Source organism: Apteryx rowi, unplaced genomic scaffold (assembly GCF_003343035.1).
Source record: "Apteryx rowi isolate R43461 unplaced genomic scaffold, aptRow1 scaffold_103, whole genome shotgun sequence".
Taxonomy (NCBI): Eukaryota; Metazoa; Chordata; class Aves; order Apterygiformes; family Apterygidae; genus Apteryx; species Apteryx rowi.
In genome coordinates this window covers 634,459-655,769 of record NW_020447231.1, presented here as the reverse complement: position 1 = coordinate 655,769, position 21,311 = coordinate 634,459, and the positions used below count along the sequence as shown (strand labels likewise).

General features: G+C 42.7%; 1 protein-coding gene across 9 annotated transcripts in view; it reads left to right on the top strand.

The window, feature by feature from the left end:
- The first annotated feature begins 19,110 nt into the window (after nucleotides 1-19,110).
- The window catches only part of IL1RL1 (interleukin 1 receptor like 1), a 32,568-nt gene continuing 30,367 nt past the window's right edge, over nucleotides 19,111-21,311 (top strand). For 3 of the 9 annotated variants that reach the window (XM_026066258.1, XM_026066249.1, XM_026066266.1), the window contains exons 1-2: nucleotides 19,111-19,346; nucleotides 19,521-20,423. The gene's annotated coding sequence lies outside the window, so the exon portion shown is untranslated. The remainder of the gene's footprint in view (nucleotides 19,347-19,520; nucleotides 20,424-21,311) is intronic. The other 6 variants (XM_026066185.1, XM_026066196.1, XM_026066220.1 and 3 more) reach the window with 6 other exon arrangements.

Here is a 21,311-nt window from a genome sequence, read left to right as displayed (position 1 = left end):
AGGATGGTTTTGAATTGCTCCAGGTCAGGTGACTTAGATATGTAAATTCTTTTTCTGATTCGTTTTTTGTCCCCACCCACTCATTTGATCTTACTCTCACATATTTGGGTACAACAGTAGCTGTCATAGAAGGGGAATTTTGAAAACCATCTCATTGGATTTTCTGAACTAAGCCTGATGGGCTTCATTTATGCGGGCATGTTTTAAAGTATATGTTCTGTCTTTCCCCTTGTCTCACCAGTGATGTGTGTTAGGGGAGTGCTTCCTCTTCCTGCATTATCCATGGCAACACACCCCAGTGCTACCTCATCTCTTCTACACTTGGTAGTGGTGATTTTTGATCTTTTACATTTTCTTGCTCAGTTTATAATGTGAATGTATATAAATTCTCTGAGAGATCGGAAGAGCTGCTCTGAGGTCCTTTAAAGGTATTTTTCCTCTCTTCAGACACATTGTTCCTAATACCCATACCTCTTGGGTGTTTTTTTCCTCTTTCAAATATGCATAATTCCCTCTTCCTCCTGCACTGTAAAAGCGGGTGTCTTGGACAAGTAATTGTATTTAGAAAGAAATCTGGCCTGACCGCTCTTATCCTACTTCTCCCTCAGAGGGAAGGATAACTATGCTGTGTTAACTAGGTCTGTACCTTTTGGATAAATGTGTGCCTGTGGGGGGATGCTCCCAGCTTCCCTCCCCATCTGGTGCCAGTTACAAGCAGTCTGCGTTCCTGGGCCTCACACTCCGAAAGGGAGGATGTCAAGACTTTGAGATAAGGCCTGCTTGAGCGCAAGGACCTTGAGAGACAACAGCTGCTTTCACTGCTGGGGTAGTGTTAATCATTGTGGACTGGAATTAACTCCTTTTTACCCCAGCTATGGATTTCTCCTTGGGACTACCACTGCAAGAGTAAAGCAGACATTCGCAGTCACTTAAACTCCCTTCTTCAGTGCTGAAGAGTGCTCAAGGCAGGTAGCCTGTCGTTGGGGGCGTTCAGCCACCCCTCCATCCCATGACTGTGGGTGAGATGGTCATAACAAAAAGGGAGGAGAGTTGAATCCTGCAGCAGCCAAGAGGTAGGGACTGCAACTGCGTGAAGAGAACTGCAACTGGCCACCTCCACCTTCCCCTGAAGGGTATGAATAGGTTGGCCCCAGAGGCTGTCTGGGGCTCTTCGCGGGTGACAGCGGGTCTGCCAACTTGTGGAGCCTCTCGGGATGGGGACACCCTCCCGCAGTTACTTCCCTGGGATTGACTACATTGGCTGCTGAGGTAACGGTGGGTAAGATCAGTCAGAATTGGTTTGCCCAGTTCATTTGTTTGGGTAATTACAGTTAGTATAAATTAGCTAGCTTTGTCTGTTTACTGAGTAGTTACCTTTAGCATAACTTTTAGTGTAGTTAGAAAATAAGTATTCTAGTTGAGCTAAGTTTCTGTTAATAAGAATTGTTGCTTAGTACTGGCAATTGCAACTTGTGTAGTAAATTTTGACCTTTGAAACAAGTTGTGGAGTCATGCAGTAAATCTCCTTCTCCCCCTCCTCCCCTCGCTTGTGCCACATGAAAGCCACATGGTCTGGGACTGTAAGGTAGTTGGTCGTCCCATGACAGTGCCACAACCACATTATTTCAAATGGAGCATAGGAGAGGTGATAGGAAAAGCACATCTTTGTTGGAATAAAGAATTTACAGATAGGTAAAGGAGGTTAGAAATTCCCATTTTTCTGAAAGGGTGAATAACCAGGATAATTGGGAGCAACAAGAAATAGGATTCATCTGCCCCTTTAAAACAGAAAGAAATTTGGCAGCTAACTCCCCTACATATTGCATACAGGCACAAATAGTGAAAAAAGCTAAAGAGCTGTCTTGACAGGGACACTCGCAGTGGGAAAGAACTTGTGTGCCATATGTCCCCATACCATCTGTGTACTCTCTCTTCTGGGTCGTGACATCTGGTTCTGATAGATACCTGGCTCTGATCCCTGTATTTTCAGAGTAGATAGGACTTACTTCTTAGAGATTAAGGAGAATGGAACACATGCTGACTTTTGCAAGAAAAGCCAAGTTTTTTCATAAAAATGCGTCTCCTTAACCCAAATCTGAATGACTTGATATCTTTATATATATTTAAATGAGCCAAGGATGTGCCAGCACCAACTGCTGTCACTTTTTAAAAACTGATAACTTTGGCATATTTGGCATTTTTGGAGTGTTGGGTCATATAGTTGGGTGCCTGATTTAGGAGATGAACTGGTTTATTTCTGAGGAAGGGATATGTCCAGAATGACAAAAACTGAGGATGGGAAAAGGTCAGGGAGTGTCATGGTGAGGACTGATGAGGAAATAATAAAATTATACCATACAAAGTAGCTGTGGAATTAAGTGACAAAGTTCTTCCTGTTCCTGAAAATGCCATTGAGGGCATCAACATTGTGTTGTGCAATACCTCCACCTAGTGGTGCTTAAGAGTGAAGCAAAGCTGAAACTAAAACTTTAGAAAAGACATTCTGTTTGCTTAAGATTATAACAAAATTTTATGACTAATAATGCCAAACCACAAAATTAAAAAGTGAAAGCAGAGTCAAAAAAAAAGATATTCTGACAACTGCTGTTCTGAATTATACTATGATTATTATTTTTAATTCTTCCCCCATCCTTCGTAGGAACTAGCAAGGAATTTAGTGGAAAATGAGATTTTTGACCTTTGGGTCTGTACATCTGTTAATTCTGTGCCTCAGAATTAGCTGAGAATTGGGGAAGGATTGTCCTCTGTAGAGCTGTGTTTCTTTACAGGCCTCCAGCATGTGTTGGTTAGATCTGATTGCTTTATGTTGAGCAGCGCTTCCCATTGATTTTTCCAAGGCAAAGACTATGAACAGAGACTATTTCATTGGGGATCTCCATTCCAGCAGACCAGCAAAGTGTGATGACTAGATCTCAAGAGGGCATTTGCCATCTGTGTGTTCCCCAGGCAGTGGGTAGTCCCCACAGATTACATGACATGCTGAACAGTGCCTAATTTAATTTGTGCCTAATTTACTTGCCTAAACCACTGAACTGGGAACAAATGGATCCAATGGGCACGTGGTGAGCAAATCTTGGGGTCTGGGTTGCTGAAGAGGTTGTAGGAACCCCAGTCTGCAGACAGGCAGTGGGCAAAATTCAGTAGTCCTGGAGGACTGCCTTTGGGGCCACAGCCAGAGAGGAGTGCTGAAGTGAAACTTGAAGACCATCTGGAATTGAATGTCACAATGTGCCTGGGAGCAGGAAGCACTGGCCAGTTCTCCCTGGCTCTGAAAATCTGAGAATCTATATTAATGGGCGGTATCTGTGTCACCTGAAATGATCACTTGCCAATCCTTGCGTAGGAGGATTTGCCCAGGTGCCAAGGGGCCTAGCAAAACCTCTTCCTTGCTGGAATATAATGTTACTTTTTTTTTTTTTCTTTTTTTAAATCTACAAGCATATGATTTTTAAGTTGAAGACAGTTTGCCAAATGGAAATGATTGGGTGGTTACAAATTCTACAGATTCTATACAAATTTCAGAACCTTTGTCAAAATCTCAGTGGAGCAAAATTTTGTGCTTGGATTAATGCCTTTCATATGAAAATTAATAAAAGAACGCAGTCAAATCAAAAGATCCTGCCCTGGCTCAGGCAAAATGTAGATTCTGAGTACCAGAAGATAAGACTTTGCAAAAGGTGATTAAGGCAATTAGCGCAGAGTGGTTTCTAACACTATCAGCAATTCAAGGAGCTCTCAATAGGAGTTCGTAGACAGCATTCAGATGGTAGTTCTTAAAGTGTTACAGAAATGTATGCATTAGGACACATGAAGGTCATTTTGTGACTGAGGGGTCTAAGAACAGCCCCAGGCATGCTTTATGCTGCCCTCAATTGTACAGTGCTGCCAAAACTGATATATATCTATTTTTTCCTCCAGCTGTGCAGAGGCTATGAGAGGTCCTTCTGGGGGAGGTTGGGAGTTATGGGAAAGAGGGAGTCAGGGGCTTTGGCTTCAGTGGGGCTTCAGGAGTTTGTGAGTCACGTCATGCACTTTTTTCTCTCCTTCAGTCTCTCTCCAGTCTCTCAGAGACTCCAGTCTCTCTCTCTCTCTCTCTCTCTCTCTCTCTTCCCTGAAACCCAGCAAAGAGGCCTCTTCTTGGTCATCTTTTGTGCTCAGTAGCCAACAAGAACTTGCTGTGGAACAGGCCACAGCTGGAATCAGGCTATAGCCCTTGAGAAGGGAGTCACTGCATACCTTTCTCTCAGGGGTGGGAAGAATACAGGATGGTGGATATTTCCACTTATGCAGTAGGTTGCTAGTGGATGGGATAGGATAGTCTTTCATAGGGAAGAACATCAGAATGCCTGGCAATAGTGTAATGGAGGGTAAATCAGAGTACACATTTTGCAAAAGAAAATGTCATTTTTGAAATAGCCATATGATTTCCTCTTTGGCAGCTAAATACCTTCTCAACTGAGTAAGCGAAGAAGTGAAAAAAATCCACATAATTTTTTAAAAGTCTTTAACCAAATTGACCTGGAGCTGGCAGTTCGTGGCCTGGCCTAGAGTGAGGTGAAAGGAGAGAGGAGGAATAAACCCAGCAGCACCCTACAAAATCACTGATTAAGGTACATGTGTTGCATTTCAGGCTATCTGTGAGATATGCAAGGCAGCAAAGTGCAGTTTTATCTTTATATGTGCCTCTCTCTAGCCACAGACATGTGCTTACTCTAGACATATTTCACTGCTCTTGGCTTTTCACTTTGAAGATAACTCCAATCAGGTTGATGATCTTTTGATTTCCTGAATGAGGCCACCTCCTGGATTGCAATGTTCCTCACATAAGACCTGGTGCTGTGGAACTTCCCTTGACTCAGATTTTCTCTTACCCTAAACACTCCTGTTTTAGTGTCAGCAAAGTATTTTCAAGCAGCAAATATTTTGAGGGGGAGGGGAGCAGAGATTTTATGAACCATGTAGGGATTTAGCTGTGGAAGCAGTTATTTTTGACCTGTGCTGAAAATCTTCACCTGTATTTCATAACAGTGTGGGATGTATCTACCTGCAGATGGTCCTAACTGCCTGAGGGAGAAAAAAGAGGCTTTTGATAGTCTATGAAGAATTTGGTTACAGATGCTGCAGTTCTGTGTGTTTCTCAGGCCAGGGTTCTCGTAGGGGTTGAAGGGAGAAGCGCTTGCTGCAACAGCTCCAGCTGACCTACTGCTCTGGCCAAGAGCTGTCTAGCAGCCAAAGGGCCCAGTTTACTTGTGAAAGTTGCTGGTAAAAAAGGGAAACAACAAATGCTAGGCAAGATTCTGCGGAGTCAGGCTACCAGCCTATTGAACCAGCAGTGGCAAAAGTAGCTGCTGAAAATCTGATGGATATTTCAACAGCAGCTGAGACAGCTGCCCCAGGGCCACTGGGCTAGTCTTCCAACTGCCAAGGCAGCTGGGGTAGGTTACTACTATCTTCTCCCATCACTGTCCAGCCTCAGTTGGGCAGAATGCTCTTGTCATCACAGGGAGCTGCGACATTTTCTGAGGGCAACCAGGCTGAAGCCACCCTTGCTCTGGTGCTGCGCTGCCTATTGCCCAAGGTTGCCAGTTCCAGCTGCACCTCTCATTGGTGTCAGCTCAAGCTAGCTTGGCTCCTTTGCTGTGGCCATGTCACTTCCATGTTGGTACCATCCTGTAGGCTGCTCATGCAGTGTCTCAGGTCTGATTGCTGGTCCTGCCATCCTTAGGGCTTGCTCATGCAAAGCCAAAGTGAGGAGCCAACAGCATGTAGGCCTCTTAAATGAGCCCTTTCTATAGACTGGAGATGCTCTGACATGAAGTCTCTTTTCTCTTGCTTGACCTGGCCCTACCATGCTGCAACACTGGTTGTAGAGACACCTTGTGTTGGTGGACTAATGGGTTTTGTGCCTACTCAGTGGTGCTTCATTCTTGCTAGCTTCAAAAGGTAGTGGAGGTTGAACAAAAATGAGCAAAATTGTCATAATAATTCAAGCAAAGTTTTGCCCCATCCTGCCTCTTTGCTTGGGGTGCTGACCTGTGGTGGCAGAGAGGTCCCTTTGCCCCAGGGAGTCCCCATGCCCCTGGAGCTCTTGGGGTGCTCTGGGCTCTCATGGTGCTTTAGGCTCCTATCTGCCTGTTTGTCTACAGATGTCAGCAGGGAGCTGTACACATTTGCAGTCCTTGGGCTAGGGTTAATTCAGACTACATGGATTTTGCCTCCAGCACTCAGGATGTGGAATCTCAGCCCTTTTGAAACCAATGGATGCATTGTACTGATTTCCCTGGGATCAGGATAACATTCTGCTGTCTAAGTCCTGGAGTTTCATTGGTATTTTGTTGCCTTTTCCCCTCTGTAGCAACAAGCAAAAACCCATGCAAAATGTGCAAGGTTTGTGTAGTTTCTTTGGCCTGTGCAGCTCTGGCATTTTGTGGCATTTTGGTGCTGCCTGTAGCAATAGGTGTCAAATGAAGCTGTGTATTTAGAGTGAGATGCCTTAACCGTGCTTACTCTCCAAATGTTTAGACTCAAGCAGCCTGCTGACTTTCTCTCTCAAGAGTAAAAGAGGTTTTGTGTCTCCTGCAAAGTCTGTTGGTATTGGTAGGAAAGAAGGTCTCTGGGGTGAAGTGTCAGAATCTAAACACTGTTCTGTAAACCTTGAAAACTGCACAGAGAAGAGCTTATTTCCATTCAGATATAATAATGCTGGGTTGGTCTGTTCCTATTGCATAAAACAATTAACCACATCCTCCTCAAGAAAGAAATGGAGCTGTCTTTCCTTATTAAAGTGACTTGGAACCCTGAGAGGTGTTAAAACAATGTGACCTTTTCTCTCAAAGGGAACACATAGCATTCTTCATTGGTTCTTGGTTAACAAACAGTCATGCAACATGAAGTTACCAGGGATACGTCTGCAGGCATCATGTCTGGCAGAGACATCCAGTGCAGCTGGATATCAGGAACAGTGTGACACTTTTTCCCTTTTCTTTCTTCTGGCATGGTCTGACACGTTTATTCCCTGGCAACAACAGTTTCAACAATTCTGCCCCCTCTATCCACCCACACCTGCTCCAAGGCTGCCCTTTTCTGTTGTAATAGCACAGCTGCTTGTATGCTAAACTGGCCCAAGAACCAAACCAGCTGAAAAATAACAGTGCTTTTTTTGTTCCTCTTAGCCAGCTATTTTTTAAGCAGAGCCATTTTCTGAACTGTCTGCCATCTAGGACCACAAAATGCTTTTTCTGGCACAAGAGAGGCAGGGAAGGCAGGTGTGGCTAGTTAAGATGATGTGAGAAGCGCTGCTGCTAAAGCTTGGCAGGATTAAGCAGCTGGGTGATGTTCTGTGTTAAAGTGACTGTACCATTTTCAGCACTCCAGTGGGGTCCTTTGGAGTCAGCTCTGCACATCGCAGTTCTGTGCCAGGAATACATTGTCTGGGATAATGTCTCTCTTATACGGCCATGTGTTTGGTTTGGGGGTTTTTTTGGTTGTTTTTTGGGGTTCATTTATTTTTTGTTTTTGTTTATCCATATTTTGAAGATGACAATGGACTTTCCATTGCTTTGGTCAAGGAGTAGAACAGAAGAGATTGTCTCCCATGGTGGGCAGCTGGGGTCATGTTCTGAGACACCAGCTTCTGATGAGGGGTATTTTCTGCAACCAGCACAACTTTTCTCATCTTATTATCCATTCTCTTATCAAACTTCAGTACAATTTCAATGCTGGCCATCCAGTCCATTAAACAGAAAAAGGTGGTGGATAGCAGATTTGTGGAACTTCTTGCCAAAGGATATTACAGAAGTATGACATATATTTGCATTCCAGGGGAGTCCAGATCAGAAGAGAGATCCAATAGGAGGTGAATAAACGGACAAACCGTAATAGGCTCAGGAAATCCCCTGTGCTGCATGGTGTTGGAGGCTAGCAGCGTTCTGAGGAGGAGTTACTGTGTATGTTGGTCCTGATCTTATTCTGCAGTTCTCCTTATAGTCCTTACTGGAGAAAAAGTACTGGGCTGGATGGTCTGAACCAGTACAGCTCTTTTCATGTTCTTGTGACTTGAACCATAAAAACATGACGATGATGGAGCTACATTGATCAAGCAGCTTGCTTGTGCCTTCCATCAAAGTTTGCTAACATTGCTGCTGTCAGACTTTCTTCTACTGCTGTCCTTATGGTTGCTTTAATTTCACGAATGACGGGTCTTGGAAGGAATTGTCTTGTCTGTGTTGTAGACTCTTCAAAATTCATCATTGTCTCTTTCTTTTGTCTATCGTTGCCTGTAACTTCAGGCCAACAAAGTTTGCAGTCATTATCCATTACATTGCGTCAAGAGTCTCCACAGTTGCTTTTAATCCTGCAAATTTGTCATTTTGCCGTGATTTCAGTCAACTCAATCAACTATTTGTTGGTTTAGGATCTAAGATTTCCAGTGATTGTAGCAGTAAATTTATTTTTTGTCTTTTTCAACCTTTAATGGACCATCTGAAGGGACACTGCTTATGAAAACCATCTGGAACTATTTTGCTAGAGCAGCTTCTAGTTCTTTCATGATCACTATTTTATTATCTTGGTCTTTGGAAAATCAGTATTTGTTTTCTCATGAGGCAGATGATGCTTTTACTACTTCCTCTTGGAGATTACGTTTTGACTAAAACTTCTGGGTGCTTCTTTCTCATTAGCTTAATAGAATTTCAGTCATAAGATGTTAGCTCCTTCTTTCCAGGCACTATTTGATTCTCATGATCCAAAGGGAAAAATAGCACGTGGTAATATTCAAGTACAAATGAGCACATTAACCTACAGTGAGTTCAGTTGCTTCTGACATATATAATCAAGGAAACAAATTGTACCTGGAACCTCACAGAATTTTCTGTTGGCATGTGGTAGAGAGGAGAGGAGGATGCTTGGACTAGACATAAATGTAGTTATAACATTGTATTTGTAATGGAAATTATCCCAGAATTAATATGAACCTGTGAATACTTAAATACTAGTTAGAACCTGCTTACCGAATTCCATCTTTTCAGCTATGATGGTAGGTTGAATTGGCTGTAATAATGATGTGGAGTTGCTATATAATGTTAGAGTTTCCATTCCAGGGTTTCCATCATCCAGCTTGAGAGAGCACTGCCCCCACCCCCTGCAAAAAGAAGAAAAAGAAAAAAAAAAGAATTAGAATTTCCATTTTAGCTGGAACATAGAAAATGTTTACTGACATATGGAATTTTCAGTATTTCCTGTAGATTACTAGTAGAAAGAGGTGAAGTTAATGGAAGAAATTATGGTTACACATGGGCAGCTGGTTCACTGACTGATTGAAAGGAAATGTAACTGAAAGTTACGCTAACTGCAATGTACAACCCTGTTTTTATTTCTGCACATAATTTCATTCCCCTTCATGTTCAAAAGCTGCCCAGAAGAGGTTAAGCTTCTTAGCAGCATTTGTTAAACTTCTTAGCAGTGCATTTGGAAGTTTCTTCTTCTGAAATCTGCAGATGAGATGTGCCCCTACTTCCTTCATGACTGCTTCGTGAAAAGGTCTAGGTGTGATTAGTATATGGAGCATCTGTTATGATGGGCTGATGTGTTAATCTTCTGTTATGCTGAATATGCTGCAAACCATGCCACAGCCTTGTCCATTTTCTGTTTCTTTTGCTATGTGTATTTAGTTTTCATCCACAATTAAAGTGTCCACAGGGAGTTAATTTTGCTTTGGTTTAGATTTTCTCATCAGACACCTTCTTGCTGTGTAATGTAGCATTTTCTGAAGCTTCATAATATTCTTCCCCAGAAAGACAACACAAATAGAACAGAATATTTTTAATGAGAAGAGTTACTCAAGGACTTTGGCATCTCCCAGTTCTTTTTCAGAGAGTGTATAATGGAACAATTGCTTTTCAGACATGTTTCCTTCATTCATTTATCAACCACAGAACTGCTGTTCCACATATGACTACTTTTAAACTGTGTCTTTCCATCCTTTGGCATATGAATTCATAGAAAAAAGACCACTTTGCTAGTGATGTTTAGAGAGATTAGACCAATTTTCTGGTTTTATTTTGTATGATAGACTGTCATTTCTGCTGATCTCTTAGAACTCAAACTTTGCAGTTATCCAAAGGTCAGATCTGACACCTGAGGTTTTGCTGGGGCAGAAAACAAATCTGATAGAAACTTTATGCTGACTTTGCTGTGTAGATAAGATGTGAGATGGTTGAGGGAGGAAAGGCTGTGGAGAGAGCTCTCTACACAAGCTCTCTCATTCAGAAGACTTCTGGTTATCTGAGCAAGTTAGGATAAATTGATTTGCATGAATGTAGAACTACTTTTGTGATATCCATCTCTCTCATAACTTACAGATTGGAAGCAGTCATAGTCCTACTTGGTCATTATTTTTAAAATACAGACTGAACTAGACACTAAGAGCCATATCCAAATGTGAGCATCTGCAAGTTACCTGCAGCACTTTTAGGTCTGTGGACGCTGTTGTGGTTATGTATTTTTCTGGCTTGTATTTTGCTGGCATGAATTAGGATCCCCAAAAGCTAAATGGAGGCAACAGTAGGAGACACTGCGGGGTTAGAAACATGTGTGCCTGTGGACAGTGGCTTTGCCTGAACTTGCACCAAACGGACACACACCAAAGGGAAAGGGAAGGAGCAGAGTTCCAGCCTTAAGGTAGGAGTCTAATACTCTTGTCCAGTCAGTGGCACAAGGTGAGGATCTCTCTGACCTTCAGAAGAAGCTCTAGGCCCTAAATTGGCCACTGTTGACCCTTGCTGTTGACTGTATAGGGAACTGATAGGAAATGCTAACTCCCACCCCCAAGTCAGAGTGTAAGCTAGCTATCTGTCTTCTGAGAATAGATGCTAATGGAGCAGAGATAGCTCTGATATACAAAAAAAATGAATGCCTAGTTGTCGTGTCCTTCTCCCGCCAGTTCTTCATTTTCATACTAGCCTTGTAGTTAGAACAGTCAGCGGCAAAATGGTGCCCTGAAGGGGAACGTACTGTCTGAATTCCTTTTGGAATGTTTTACACCTCTCCTATGGTGGGCAGTTTTGTATCTGGTAGTGTAGGTCTGCTAGTTGTAAGTTAATATGAGAGAGCCAGACCCACTTAAGAGGAGTCAGAGCCTCAGAATACACACTTCCTAATAACATGCACTCCTGTATTGGCTAGAATCAAATTCACTCTTATCTTCTTCCCCATGGTTTATAGTCCCCAAAATGCCGCATTCCAGTTTCAGTGGGCAGGGTGGAGAGTTATTCTGGTGACACAGGAGGCTCTGGAGACCTTAGAAGTTGGGTATTCCAGTTTCTAAGAAAATGTTTTGACCAAAAGACTTGTCTGGGTATTGTGGATTGTTCTCACTCTGAGTTGTAATCAATTTTACATGGGAGATAAATCCTTGTCTTTTCCAGAGTGTGTAGAGTACCTGTTTTAAGCACAGAGGAAACCCAGAATGAGTTTAGGCAGTGCGGGACATTGAATGCACTGGATTTTTGCATGGGGCACAAGTCGGTTTTATTGTCTAAATTGCAATTCAAGCAATATTTAGCTAGAAAGACATGACAGCTGGAGTCTGAATGATAGATCACTTTTGGCCATGTCTGTGCTGTCTGGTCTTGAAATGGTCTTTGGTAACAGCAGGGGAGAAAACACAGACTAATTCTATCCTTTATAATGCACCAAGAAAGTCTTTCCTGGGTAACGGAAATGGATACTAGGAAAGAAAAGTGTCCTGTTAGTCCAGACTTCTTCAAAATAAGAAAGCAGCAAATTTTATTGCTGTCTGGATATGCAGTGTCTGACCCAATTATCTCTACGTACCCCATCTGCCCGATCACACCCATGGCAGTATGGGCTTGTCTGCCCTAAGGCTGTTGAGGCAGTGCAGAGTTGGCCAGGGACCCTTCCCGGCTCAGGCAGTGGCCTAGTCTATAGTTAGTGTGTTACACAGTGTATGTCATGTCACCTGAGAATGTCAAGCAATATACAGAAGATACAGAGCCTCAAGGTCATTATTAAGCTAATCAGTAATGTAGCCACAGGCAGGTGCAATCACTTGCATACATTTATCTCAATGAACCACGCAGGGTTGCTGGCCCTTGCTTGGAGTCCATTACATGACATACACTGACACTGTGGAAGCTAAGAGTATGTGAGGGCTAAGGTGCTGTGATTTGTCAGTCTCTATGTGCATTTTTAATAATTTTTTATCATTATTTTTATTAATTATTTATACTTCTGCATTAGGGATGTTTACATCACCTGACATATACCAACATGTGCATGCACAGTGGGTAATCAAACAAAACGTCTTTGAATTTTCCCTCTTTTAGGCTAACTTGTTTTGATTACTCTTTCAGAAAGATTGAGGTGGTGGAACATTGTTTATCTTTGGCACTAAGAGGTAATTTTCTCAGAAATGGAGGGTCCCAGAAATTCCCAAAGCCTCCGATTTTATATGCATATTTTCCCCCAAATTCTTCACTTTAATGCAAATGGAGTCTACAGTTGATGCAGTGGCCTTGACAAGCCATGTAATGTCTCTACAGTGCAGACCTTTCCTCTGTGGAACAATATTGGCTTTGCATTTCAATGGCAATTTGAGCACAGGAAAGCATTCACACAGTGCTGAGGACCCAGTCCAAAAAGGAGTGCTGTGATGGCCTGTCATGCTATGCCCATAATAGAGGTGCCTGGCTGTGGAAGTGTAGCTCACGTGCTCCTGAGCTGAACACCCAATATTGAGCCCAATATCTAGATAAGCGAGAGAAGTGGATACTGAGGTGGGGTTTGAGCACAGCTCAGTGCTGTGGTGTTTGGACTGTAAGAAATAACAAAGATGAGAGTGTGCTGCAAAGTCACTCTCACTCTTTAGTGAAACTGAGATTTGGAACGTGAAACCATCTCTTGAAATAAGATAATAGGTTTCTTAGAAAGGCAAAAACTTGTCAGCTTGTATTTATTCCCAGCGCTCAAAATCCATCAATTTAATTAGCTCCTCCCTCTCATAATCCATTAATTCAATGGACATTGTCTGTATTTCTCTGTATTTCTGAGTCACAAAGAATGGAAATTTGTTACTGTGGAATCTGATATTGTCCTCAGCCATTAAACCTGCCTCTTGCACCAAAGCTGTAGAAATTTAGGGTTTTTATTCATGTTTCATTCCTTGGTGTTGATAAAAATGGCAACAAATACATATGCTGTTACATACATTTGAAGTAACGTGACATTCTGAGTATATCTACATAGGGTTTTTCATTACTCTAAGCAGTTAAAAGATTGCTATCATCCCTTCCTGTCAATATAGATGGTGTACTTGGATATCTTGTTGCTGCACGTACTGCTTATGTGCTCCCACCAAATCTGTGTCTACACTATGCTCCAGATCCCCCTGTGCTACTGCCAAGCTTTGGACTAGAAGCAGGTCTTACTGGCTCGTTGGGATGATGTGCTAATGCTCTAGTTTCTAGTTCTGTTTCTGCTTTCAGGGTGAGCTAGGACATATTATCACCATGCTCTCCTGAGAGGTAGAGACAACATGGTATGTCTACAGCTCCGTAATACGTCAGCACTCATGGCACAACTGCTTTGGTGGGTGACAGCTTGTCTCTAGGGCTGACTGGGGCACTTCAAATGTGAAAACAATCCCCTGTTGTTCTTCAGGTATAGAAGGAGACACCTGTGCATGTGTAGGCAGGTAGTCTCTCTGTTAGCAAGTTGGAGGGAAAGGACAGGCTGAGGGTGGAAGGCAGAAAGAGAGCAAAATCTCCCCTCACTGTGTGAGGCAGTGGTGGGAAGGACAGGGACAAGGACTCCTTCCCTGAATTGTCATATCAAGCTTCGTATTGCTCTGGAGGCGAGTAGGATGGGGCTGGGAAGAGGAAGCATGGGCCCATACTATGTGTCTGCCTGGGGAAAGAGGCAGTGTGAGTTGTTTTTGGCCTTGCTCTCCCTGGGGCAGTGAAGTAACATCCTGCTGGGTGGATGCAAGCTTGCACATAGCCTGTCTATGCTGTGCACAAGCTTATAGGTCCTCTCAAAATCAAGATTTAGTAAGTGGGGTATGGTGTCTGCTACCTAGACCATTCCTGTGCCCAGTCTTTGAAATCTATGTGATGCTATATTTATATGGGCTCATTGGCTTAACCGTCCATTAGCTTAGGCTTGTTTGTGCCATACTCTATTTTGGGGTGTAGCCCTGCTTTTGGAGGTCTTCCTCTCTCCTCACTGGCATCTCCCTTGTGCTCCCACTGTTGCTGATGAAGGAGGGTTTTTTGATGAAGGAAGGTGTTCTTGCAAATTGCTGCTGTAGTAGCACCTATCAGGGCTGAAACCTGTGGTTCAGCAATTATTTTCAATGAACAGCAGTTGCCTGAGTGATCAGCTCTGTCCTCATGTTGGAGATGTCATGTGGATTGGACATCCTCCATTTGAAGTAGCTTCTCGAACAGCATCTTAAATGATGACCAATGTATCGCTCCTTCCTGCCTTTGAACTCTTTTGTGAATCTCATTTTCACAACTTCTTGTGGCAATTAGTTTTGTCTTTTAATTGTGTGAAAGAGTGGTGTTCTTTGCATTAACCATATGCCTGATAATTTCCCTATTTCTTTTATCATAAGAAGTACTGAAAAATCATTCCCTGTGTAATTTTTCCTGGTACTAAAAGTCCTCCCTCTTCTCAGCTGGAGAGTGCCAGTCAATTTGGTTTATCCTCACAGAGAAGCCATGTTGTACCTCTGATATCCCTACTGCTCTTTTCATTAACTTTTTTCCTGCTGTAATATCCTTTTTGTCATTGGTGACCAGAATTACATACATCCAGTGCTCAAGATAAGGATACATTACAGCATAACATTTCCTGTTTTGTTCTCTGTGCTTTTGCTAATAACTCCTAACAATCTGTTTGCCCTCTTGACAGCTGCTGAACATCAGGCTGTTCTCAGAGAAAAGCCAAAATGACTCCAAGATATCTTTCCCAGGAAAGTGGAAGCTTTTCCAAGGAAGTGGAAAGTGGAGCTTCCCAGTAGTGGAAGCTCATCACTCAGCATGTTTAGGTGAGATTATTTCTGAGAACTGTGTTTTGTGCAGATCAGTGGCTAACAATATCAAGCCCCAAAACAGTAGAGGATATCTCATTCCATGCTGTTTAGAAGGTTTTGTTCATTGTGCAAAAGCAATCATACTGCTACAGACCTGACAGACAGACTGGATTTTTGTCTTTCAATTAGTTTCACAGGATTTGTGACTGTCAGACTGGCAGGTCTGGGAGCCAGGGTTAGTTAGCATGGCTCTCAGCCTCTGGAGTGGAATGAGGCTGTGACAAGGTGAGGAGAGGAGAGGGAGATGTACCTGCTCGTGTCACACAACACAGAACATGCACTTCACTGCATACTGCTAATGTGGGAGGCTGAGGTAAATTTGCCTCTGCAGGCTATTAGCTTTAGAGCAAAAAGTCTAGGAACAGTTGTGTGGTTGACTGGGCTGTGGGTCATGGACTCTGAAAGCAATCAGACCCCTGTGAGTTAGGCAGTCTGCCTGACTGGGGTGCCTGAAATCTGGAGCTCTCACAGGCACTGAGAAGCCTTTCCTCAGAAGATGGGGTGAATACTTCTGACTGAATATTTTAGAATAAACAAACAGACATTGACTTTCATTTCTGGCTGAGTCCATGCTGAGGACTCAGGCTTCTAGTGTAGACATTGATTAACTGCATGTTAACCACCTCACAGAGGCTCTGAGGAGGCTTGTGCCCAGCCTCTGCTGTCTCTGAGAGCTGCCTCCCAGATCAGGTCCATGGACCCCAAATCTTTGGGGGAGGGGGGGGGAAGGGGGAAGAAAAAATTACTTTTGGGAGACTTTTGAAAAAATACATGTTTTTGACAAGTGTTTACCCAGTGTAAAAGGACTCCATCATTCAGTATTGAATTGCCAGATTTCCTGCATAGTAGCAGATTTCTTGTATGTAAGTATCGGGCAAATTGTCATACACAGAGACCTCACAAATCTGTGAAGTAGCCCTGATGAAGACCTGCTGGGGATAGTTACAGGCCACAGTTGCGTATAGGTTGTTTTCTATGGTAGAATCCTACAGAAATGAGGAGTTTGGTGAAGAAAGTGGTGAATAATTGATATGCTGAAACTGCCTTATGCAGGAGGAGTTGGCATGGTGACCATGAGAGAGACCAAATAATAGCTCATTTTAGATTGATAGGAGAAGAAGCTTGGTTCCTGGAAGGGCATGTCTCCCAAGAGGACTTGGGAAAGCTGGGTGGAAAGCTGTAAGAAGGCGCTTACAGAGGTTAGTGAGGGGAAAGAAGAAAAGTTGTGCTGAGTTTATATTTTCATGGTGAAAGAAGTGAGCCTGAAGTTCTCAGGTTATGAGGGCTGAAAGGGACTCTGCATGCCATTTGCTCTTTTTACAGCTTACAGAGATAGGCAACAGCCTATGTTCCCAATATTTCTTGTAGTGACCAAAGTGGGAACATACATTACAATAAACAGACAAATTCCTGACATACTCTATTCTAGTCTCCATATAATTAGCTGTTAGGAGTGCAGGGTCATAAAATGTTTTCATTTTGATAGCCTTCCTTGTCCTGACAGGTGCTCTAAGGGTTGTTAGATTTCTGAACCCTAGCAGGGGAGTGCTTGGGGTCTGGGCATTTAGCCGCTTCAGTTATAGAAACATGAATAAATGTTCTGTTTTTTCCTTCTAGAAAAAATAAGCTGGCTGATGATTCCTTTTAACAGGAAAAGTTCTAGTTTTCATGACAAAGTCTTGCTTTTCTTTTTGAAATATCTAAAACTTTCAGGGCATGCAGATTCCAAGCTGCAAACAGTTCTGATGGTAAATACGGTGAGCTAATTCTCAAGAAAAATATTCTTCTAAAAACCCAATTAGCAACTGATAGAGAAAATATGACATTTTCTTGAATAGTAATATTACCAAAAATATAAATAATTTTTACAACTAATGTCCTGTTCCTGCATTCTGCCCGTATGTTATGACACTCTTTTATCAGTATGACATTCACTTCCAGTAATTCATGCACATTAAGGAACAAACAAGACTGTTTAGATGTTATTTTATAAACAATATACTTCGTCAGCAAATTAGCTTCAATGACTTTCCAGAGAATCACAATTTGTTTTAGTCCCACAATTAATAAGAAACGTATCTTTAATGTCTGAGTTATGATTTCCAGAATACCATGTATTTGTAGAAGTTTCTTTCTAAGAAATAGTGTAGGAAAACTTCTTGTTCTTAGAGAAAAGGTCAGATTTGAACAGCAACCTTATACTGAAAAATTTTCCTTCCCAAAGTAATTGGAACTAGAGTAGGTACTGCACAGAAGAGTTAGCTTCCTATGCACTCTGAGAGGGGGGGTTGCTGTAAGAGTCCAGGACTTCTGAAAAATGGTCCATACTGTTGCACAAAGCAATGACCTCTTGGACCTAATGGTCTTTGATTTAAAATTTGGGAGATTTCACTTAGGCACATCCTTTCTGTGCTCTGGATCTGCTCCATGAAGTTATTTGGACACAGAAGGGCAGGTAGTTTGGGCTGGTTATTTAGCTTCTCTTCTGCGTCAAGCTTTGGATAGGTTTCTTTGCCTGCTCAGACTCACTTTCACCTCTGTACTGTAAGGCAGTCTGTCATCCAAGACAGCTTGACAGGGCTGCCTGTGGAAGTAGAAGATCCTGCGGACTCAGAGGAGTATATCTATTTCCATAAGAGCAACAGATGTACCGTACCCATCCTCTCTCCAGTTTGCTTTGTGGTCTCTCCGTGGGGATCCCACAGGCAGCCCAGTGATGTTCAGAACAGCTGTTGTTGTTTTCATTTTGGCTATGCTGTATGCAGCCCTTCTGGGATAGCTGCTTTCCTTGTGGGGCAAGGCATGGAACAGAGAAATCATGGACTTCTTTAGAACGGGAATCTGGTTTAAGATACAAAGACTTAGGTGATGGTGTTAGGCTCTTTATTTGAACAAAATTGTACTTGGCCTGACAAGCAAAACTGCCATTGTTAAGATTGTTTATTAACTGCTGGTGATCAAGTAATTTCCCCAACTATGAATGTGCAACCCAAAGGCAAATACGTCAGGCACATTAAAAAGGGCCGATATAATTATTTCCACACTGCCCAATTGCTTTCTCCAAGATACTCTCATCTTCATTTTATATCTTCTGAACTTTGATTCACCACCTGGCAATTATATCAGAGTCACAGCTGAACACCTGATAAGGAACTTAATAGCTGTGACCTGGTGGGATGAAAGAGGGAGACAAGTATGATGAAAATATTGATGTCTTTGTAACACTTAATATCTCATTAATAATTTCTGTCCATGTGTGTCCTCACCTACTATTGTGTGGGACCCTGGCATGCTGTAATACTGTGGACTGTCATTCATCCAGACCAACCTTTGGTTTGGGCATGGTAGGACTCTCTTCTGGGTCCTGTAACCAGTTTTTCTTTGGACAGATGCTGGGATGCAGAAAGGGGGATAGTGTGCACTGATATCTCACCTCAGTCCTTGGGTAAATACCTCTGGTAGACACAGACCCTCCTCCTCCAGCAGTGCGTTCTTGGGATAACAAGCAGTTTTTTCAAACTCCCCAGTGAAAGAAACCAGTGAAGTTATTTGGAGACAAGCCCATTCATATCTATCATAGTGCCTGTGATAATAGGACTGCATGATTAATCTACAGATTGGGGGTAACTCTTACCTTGGGGAAGGAAGGGTCCATCCCCACCAGAATATTATAACCCTTGAAAATTGTCTCTGAGTTTTATCTCCTTTTGCACAAAGCACGGGGTGAACATGCTAGCCCCAAGGCAGGCACCATGACACACGGGAACAGGAAGGACACTGCATCTCCACAGCAGTTCTCAGTAGGGTGGATCCCCACCAGCTAAAAAGCATTAGATTCACCACTGGTGTGAACACACCTAACATCAGCTTCCCCTGCTATCTGATCATTTGCTAACTCCACCCATGCTACGTTGGCCTCATGAACTGTTTATACTGTAGCCTTCCCTTCCAGGTTCACTTCTGTCCAGGCATCTTCTATTGGGTGCAATGACAGTCTGCAAGCACAAGCCTGAAAGCACACAGAAAATATTTGCTGGCTAATAGAGGTATTAGATAACCAGGACTAACATGCTGCTAGGCTAAGCATAACAAGCTTACCACCGTGAAGAGGCATCTGACAGGTTTCTGCTGGCCAGACAGTTGTCAGTCAGGTGGGGATGGGCTGGTTTTCACTGCTTCTTGAAGAGTGCTGAACCTTGATGTTGCTGAGGTGAGGTCTTCCGATTTCTGCCTTTTATCCCAGGATTTTGTCTCTCTCCATGTCAACATTTTTCCTCTTGAATGCTTGAGCTCCTAGCTATTACTTTCTCAATAACTTCATTCTGTCTGTGTTTTCACTTTCTTATCTAGCATGGTTTTAATTTACATACTTTTCACAACTCAGGAACAATTTTCTCAGCGCAACGGAGACAAGTTCATAGAACTGTGCTGCACCAAAACCAGCCATTGGATCAAAGACTGCTAAATCTCTGGGCCATTGAATCCTAGTGCTGGCAGGGATATGGGGACCAGCTACAGCATCTTGATACCTTGGCCGATGTTTTTTAAGGTCCTCCAACGGTGGCAGGTCTACTAGATTGCCAGCAAGATATTCCAGTGCTTCACGACCTTTCTTAAAAGTTTTTTCCTGCTATCTAGCCCAAATCTTCCCTGCTTCTGATTAAGGCCATTACTTCTTGACCTATTTGCTTGGAGAAGAGATGATTCTCTTTCTTGTTGGAGTGCTCTACTTACAGACTACCAATGGGCAAGGAAGTACGAGGCATCTAACTCCTCAAAGAAGTTTCGTGCCATCTGTAAACACATTTTTCCATATACTTATCAAATAGGAAATATGTAGAAGCTAGGCAATAATTAACAAAACATTCAACCCAGATTGTAGTTTCCTGCTGGCATCATAAGCTGGGAACAGCATGGACATGGGGAACAGACTCAGGAGGGCTCTCCCAAGGTCTGGAGCACCACAAAGAGCATTTCTAGTCTAACTTTGAGAGGATTTTGTGGTGAAAAATCTCATTCTATATCCAGCCAATGGAAGATAGCTTGACGTGGATGTATTCAACTTTTTCCTAGAGTAACTTGACATGTTGTGGTGAAAGGAAGCTGAATCTACCACTGAATGAAGATGGTTTACTCCAGACTTTCTGCTTGACTCTCTAGGAAATCATGTCAGGAGATAAGGAAGGCCTTTATGCTGATGAAAACTGCATGAACCTGGGCAGGGAGTGATTTGTGAGTTTTTCAAGCTAGTAATCTGAGACAACCCTGGATAGCTGACCAAAGCATGGTGGGATTTCATTGCTGCATTTCTTTTTTTGGCTCTTATTTTCTGTGTCATTTGGAAAGTGCAATTTCTTAGCACTTCAAAGGAAGTGCCATACCAAGAACTGGGGAACGCATGGGTGTAGCATGTGTGTGCATACAGTTTTGCCTGTATGCAAAATTGCTATATTTTTGCATATTGATATGCTGAATTTGATAATGTTAATGGCTGCAGTTCACAGCAGATCCCCAGGCACACTGGAAGTGATAAATAGTATTATTAACTCTGCTGGGAAAAAAATAAAGCTTTTGACTGATGATGGTATAAATTCTTATGGCTTAGATAAAGAAAAAATGAAACTGATTTTCAAAAAAATTCATCAGCGGTTATTCTACTAAGATGTCCAAAGATGATTTGTCTCCTGGATTTTGCCTGATTTGGTACTGACATTGCCCCTTTAGACTTGCTGCTGCACAAGAAAGGGACAGTTTGGGACCTTTGGTCTGGTGTGCCCATGTTTAGTCATGGTGCTTGTAAGCCTGCTCAGCTGTCATGCACAGAGCTCCCTAAAACTGTCCTTCTGATGTTCAGTGGTACTGGTGGCCCATCCTTGTCTTCCAAGTACTTGCTCATATGAGCACAGTACACTTGGCCATTTCCATTGCTGTGGTGATTTTTCCTGCTCCCACTTGTTCCCCCACAGTTGCTCCTGGGTTTCTTGTGAAACTGCTCTGCCCTTCAGCCTCCTTTCCCACTCTTTATTTAGCTTCTAGTTCAGAAAACTGGTTTCTCAGCTGCCTTCTTTTATCCACGTAACGTCAGCAAAGCAGTTGCCTTCACTGAAAACTATTGCTGTTGTTGCAGTGATATTTATACATACTCTCCAGGAGCTGCTGCCTGACGAGGCCTTTT